Here is a 5,003-nt window from a genome sequence, read left to right on the forward strand (position 1 = left end):
GGATTTTCAAATAGCTAAACACAAAAATGAAAACAATAACAAAAAGGAGCACATCAAACACAACGCAACAGTAAAAGAAAGTAGTAAAAAAATAACATAGATTGAAGAGTACCATGTCATAAACAACAAACAAGAATTATTAACAATCATAAATTCATATCATGATTGTTGTCATCAAAATCATCATTAAAAGTTGAAGTTTCAGGATCATCATCTGTAGTCATTCTTGCCAATTGTATATGTGTGGTTTCATTAGAAAAAATGTGTTCCAAATTTTGAGATGGGTATGGTTCAATGGGTGCCATAATTTCATCATCTCCACCCATGTCATACAAGTCATGTGGCTTTAAATGAATAGGTATGCTCCATCCTTGTTCCTTTTCATCATCCACATAATAAACCATTTGAGCTTCTGACGCTTTAATGTATGGCTCATCATCTTCATGCTCCCCAGTATGTATTAGTCTTGCAAAATTTATAGAGGTAAAACCCAACTTATCTGTCTTAATGCCTCTTGGATTTGTGGTATTCGCCCATTTGCATTTAAACATGGGCACTTTGAAGCCATCATAGGAAACCTCAATGATATCTATCAATCTTCCATAGTAAGGCACTCCTCCAAATCTCATTTGGGCATCACTATTGCTTGAGTAACTTCGTGTTCCGAACATGCCAAAAACTCCACTATTTTGAGTTTTTAATAAATTGTCTCGTGCCAATGTTCGAAATTTGAAACCATTGACATTAAATGCAGTGAACCTTCTAACTTTATCAGAAGGACCTTGAGCAAGACTAACGAGAACATTTTTATCTGATCCACTAATGTTGTCGAGATTGTTGCAAATCTGAACACCATAAAATATACAATTAGTCACATTCTTATTAAAATTCAAAGCAACTCAATCACCAATTTTGTCATGAACACTAACACGATTGCGGAACCAATGAGGAAACTCTCTATGAACCTTCTTGTCTACCTCAGAAGTACTCCTTGCACCACTCCTCATTTGGCTTCGAATAATACTTCTATATTGCCTATTTGGTTATTTCAAATTAGATGTATACGGAAAAAAAATTAGTGGTAAATAATACAAATATAATAAAATTACTTACCTTAGATAGTAGTCAACTATGATGCAGTTTGTTAAAACGTGTCTATGAGCTTGTAACTTTTCAATTGGTGTAAGGGTGTAGTATGAAGAACCACCAACCGATTTTCCAACTCTAGGAAATAATTCAGCTACACGTGAGTCAGTTTGTATGTCATTAATAGGCTCATCATCTACACGACCAAGTTGATTCCATCTAGTCTCAATGTTTTCTATACACCTTGAACAAAATGTAAGAATCTCTTGTACAAGGTATCCTTCTGCAATAGACCCTTCTGGTCGTGCTTTATTACGTACATATGATTTAAGTGTTCCTAAGTACCTATTATTGAACCACAATAATATTAGTTAGAACAAAATTGTCAACTACTAATTATTGAGGGAACAAGAACCCACATATTTTACCTTTCAACAGGATACATTCATCGATAATGAACAGGACCTCCAAGTTTAACTTGTTCAACAAGGTGAAAAACCAAGTGAACCATAATAGTGAAGAATGAGGGAGGAAATATCATTTCCATGTGGCATAAAGTGAGGACAACCTGATTTTGCAATTTTTCCAAATCATCAACATTCAATACTTTACTGCATAATTGTCTAAAAAGTGAGCAAAACTCAATCATTATAGCTGAAACATCATCAGGTAATGTTGCTCGAATGGCTAACGGTAGAAGTTGTTCCATCAATATGTGACAATCATGACTCTTCAACATTCCATTCAACTTAAGATTTTCCATGTCAATGCATCTAGAAATGTTGCTTGAATAACCATCAGGCCCAGTGATATTCTTTAAAGTTGTTAAAAATCTCTTCTTACCTTTAGTAGTCAGAGTAAAGACGGGTGGAGAAATTCTTCCATTTTCATTGGGCCAAAGGTCAAGTCTTATGCCCATAGCTTTAGGGTCTTTTCTTGCATTAAGATGATCTTTACTTTTTGTGCTATCATTTAGCAAAGTAAATATGATATTATCGCACACATTTTTCTCAATATGCATCATGTCAAGATTGTGGCGCAGAAGATTATCCTTCCAATATGGAAGTTCAAAGAATATGCTTTTCTTTTTCCATTGTTGATTGACACCTTGTGTAGGTCGTCCACCACGTATTCTTTTTCCCGACCTTTCTTTATCTGGCTTTCTACCAAATGTGACATCAATATTTTGAACCTGTTCAAGAATTTGAAGCCCAGATAACATTTTAGGTGGACCACGCATATCTTGTTGACCATCAAAGCGAACCTTGTTCAATCTAAATCTATGTCTCTGATCAAGAAAACGACGATGACCCATAAAACACCATTTTTTGCTATGTGGAAGACGACGAGGAGTAGAGTCCATGTTACACGATGGGCAAGCAAGTCCAGTGTAAGTGTTCCACCCAGAAAGTGTACCCAGCCCTGGAAAATCACTAATTGTCCACATCAAAGTTGCATGTAATGTGAACATCTCTTTTTTAAAAGAATCGTATGTATCGACACCTGTTGTTCATAACTCCTTTAATTCTTTTACTAGAGGTTGTAAATAGACATCAATATCATTTCCTGGCAATTTTTTACCGGGAATTATCATTGACATTATAAAAGATGTATGTTTCATGCACACCCATGGAGGAGTGTTGTATGGAATGAGAATAACTGGCCAAATACTATAATTTGTACTCATCATACCAAAAGGATTAAAACCATCACTAGCTAATGCAAGACGCACATTTCGCGGGTCTGATGCAAACCAAGTGTGTGTCAAGTCAAAATGTTTCCATGCTTCAGAATCTCTAGGATGCCTCAACATTCCATCATTCTTACTATCATTTGCATGCCATCTCATATCCTCGGCCGACTTTGAGGACAAAAATAATCTTTGTAACTGTGGTTTTAATGGAAAATAACGAAGAACTTTTGCAAGAATTTTCTTTCGATTATTGCCATCACCAGACACTCCAACTGCACCAACTTTTGCTTTTAATTTCCATTTCGAAGTGTTACAAGTTTTGCAGGTCTCCCTTTCTTCATCTTCCTTATTACCCCAATAAAGCATACAATTATTCGGACAAACATGGATTTTTTCATAATTTAAACCAAGCTTGGTGATTGTTTTCTTGGCTTCATAGAATGAATTTGGTATATTTGCAAATTCAAATGCATCTTTTAATAACTCTAAAACCATTATCATGGCTTTATTAGTCATGCCACATAAACATTTGATGTGATACAACTTTACCAAAAAAGATAGTCTTGAATATTTAACACACCCTTCATACAAAGGTTTTTCTCCTTCTCTGCATTTGATTCAATGGGTACTTCATTTGCATGATCTTCGACTCCAAAAGCATCGTTAATCATGTTTTGCATTTGATCATCAACGACAATTGTGTCTTGAACTATATTAGAAATACTAATAGGTGAAATAGTACTAGTTTCTCCTATGGACTCTCCGTGATGTACCCAAAAGGTGTATCCCTTTGGAAATGGTTTGCACTTTAAGTGATCATACATTACACTTCTACTCTGCGGTTTTTTGAAACCACAACGTTTACAAGGACATATTATTTCGCCATTTTCTAATTCATCTCGAAAGGCAAAATTAATAAATTCCTTTATCCCTTGATCATATTCACCTGATGTGTGTGGCTTCTTAATCCATGATTTATCCATTTCTATAAAGAAGATTAACATATGTTATTTTGACACAGAAAGAACATATTTCAACTTAGAACAAAAAAAAGATTGACCTTAAACATAATAGATTCACTAGGCATAAAGGAACAAAACATAACAACCTCATACTCATAGAAAATAGTACTCGATAAACATTCAAAATATAGAACTAGACCAGGTATACAGGTATATAGTACTCGACAAACAAATCAAACTAGAAATTATTTTTAAAAGCAAACAAACCAATCATTAACATATGTTATTTACTTCAGTTTATCCATTAAATGCAAACAAATATTAGAACTGAAAGTGAAGAATTTAGCAATCAAAGTGTAGAACATAGCACTCAAACATCTTTAGTACAAAAAAAAAAAGAAGAAAAAAATTGTCCCTGCTGAATTTTGATAACAATATGCAAAAACAAGGCAATTTGAAATTTTATTTCATTCTACTGAGAAATAAAGTGGTGTTTTGAGTTTTTCATGAAGGAACTTGATCAAACAATAACATGAACTAGGGAATAGAAGATAATCATGAGAGGAAAATGATATAGAAATCATTCTGACTATTTATAGAGGTAAGTATATATACAAGATGATGAAGGTATAGCTTTAACTACCAACTCCGGCATGGCATAACTGACTATAACAGAAGCTGACAGCATGACATAAATAGCCTTGCGCATTTAACACGTGCAGAATAAATACGACATGTATATCTCTATATAACTCTATCAGCTTTTACATAATAAAATTATCTTACCTATTGTGTTATGTTGCACGGTCGATGGAGAAGTGTTACGCTACACCGTCACCAGAGAGAGGCTGAAAGCAGCGCCGTCACCGGAGATGGGAACGAAGAAGCACTGTCACTGGAAACTAATTCAATCAATAAACCAATCATCAACAAACCAATCTGAAAACTAGTTTTAAATGCAAACAAATCAATCTGTAAACTAGTTTCAAATGCAAACAAATCAATCTGAAAATTATTTTTAAAAACAAACAAACCAATCTCAAACAAACCAATCACTAATCATAATTCAAATAATCATAATTCTAAGATTTTATTATAATTCATTTCAAAACCAAATGTAATTTCTAGTCCAAAGTTTAAAGACAGAAAAAATGATTACTCCAACCAATATAATGTGCAAAAAAAAGTGAAAAAGAATTGTGTAATGTTATTCAAAGATAAAATTTGCCACAAATACAAAGGCAAAAACAAAGGTGTAGGAG

The sequence above is a fragment of the Cicer arietinum genome, chromosome 3 (genome assembly GCF_000331145.2).
Source record: "Cicer arietinum cultivar CDC Frontier isolate Library 1 chromosome 3, Cicar.CDCFrontier_v2.0, whole genome shotgun sequence".
NCBI lineage: Eukaryota > Viridiplantae > Streptophyta > Magnoliopsida > Fabales > Fabaceae > Cicer > Cicer arietinum.